This window comes from Salmo salar, chromosome 09, assembly GCF_965601325.2.
Source record: "Salmo salar chromosome 09, fSalSal1, whole genome shotgun sequence".
NCBI lineage: Eukaryota > Metazoa > Chordata > Actinopteri > Salmoniformes > Salmonidae > Salmo > Salmo salar.
This window is the reverse complement of record NC_138299.1, coordinates 35238518-35240000: the sequence shown is the minus strand read 5'-3', so window position 1 is coordinate 35240000 and position 1483 is coordinate 35238518.

Below are 1483 nucleotides of genomic sequence, written 5' to 3'. Positions count from 1 at the left end.
GGCCCACCTCAAAACAGACACACATATACATACACACATAAAGTACCAGTCAAAAGTTTGGACATAACTACTCATTCAAGGGTAACCAAGAAAGTGTTAAACAAATCAAAATATAATTTAGATTCTTCAAAGTAGAAACCCTTTGCCTTGATGACAGCTTTGCACACTCTTAGCATTTTCTCAACCAGCTGCACCTGGAATGTTTTTCAAACAGTCTTGAAGGGAGTTCCCACATATGCTGAGCACTTGTTGGCTGCTTTTTCTTCACTACGGTTCAACTCATCCCAAAACATCTCAATTGGGTTAGGGTCAGGTGATTGTGGAGGCCAGGTCATCTGATGCAGCACTCCATCACTCTCCTTCTTGGTCAAATAGCCCTTACACAGCCTGGAGATGTGTTTTGGGTCATTGTCCTGTTGAAAAACAAATGATAGTCCCACGAAGCGCAAACCAGATGGGATGGCGTATCGCTGCAGAATGCTGTGGTAGCCATGCTGGTTAAGTGTGCCATGAATTCTAAATCACAGACAGTGTCACCAGCAAAGCACCCCCACACCATCCCACCACCTCCATGCTTCACGGTGGGAACCACACATGCGGAGATCATCCGTTCACCTACTCTGCGTCTCACAAAGACACGGTGGTTGGAACCAAAAATCTCAAATTTGGACTCATCAGACCAAAGGACAGATTTCCACAGGTCCAAAGGCCATTGCTCATGTTTCTTGGCCTAAGCAAGTCTCTTCTTATTGATGTCCTTTAGTAGTGGTTTCTTTGCAGAAATTCGACCATGAAGACTTGATTCACAGTCTCCTCTGAACAGTTGATGTTGAGATATGTCTGTTACTTGAACTCTGTTAATCATTTATTTGGGCTGCAATCTGAGGTGCAGTTAACTCTAAATGAACTTATCCTCTGCAGCGGAGGTAACTCTGGGTCTTCCTTTCCTGTGGTGGTCCTCATGAGAGCCAGTTTCATCATAGCACTTGATGGTTTTTGCATCTGCACTTGAAAGAACTTTCAAATTTCTTGAAATAATCCGGATTGACTGACCTTAAAGTAATGATGGACTGTCGTTTGTCTTTGCTTATTTGAGCTGTTCTTTCCATAATATGGCCTTGGTCTTTTACCAAATAGGGCTATCTTCTGTATACACCGCTACCTGATCACAACATAACTGATTGGCTCAAACGCATTAAGGAAAGACATTCCACAAATTAAATGTTTAACTCGGCACACCTGTTAATTAAAATGAATTGCAGGTGCCTACCTCATGAAGCTGGTTAAGAGAATGGTACTGTATATGGTACTGTATATATTTTCCCCAGAGTGTACAAAACATTAGGAACATCTGCTCTTTCCATGACACAGACTGACCAGGTGAAAGCTATGATCCCTTATTGATGTCACCTGTAAGTCCACTTCAAATCAGTGTAGATGAAGGGGAGGAGACAAGTTAAATAAGTATTTTTAAGCCTTGAGA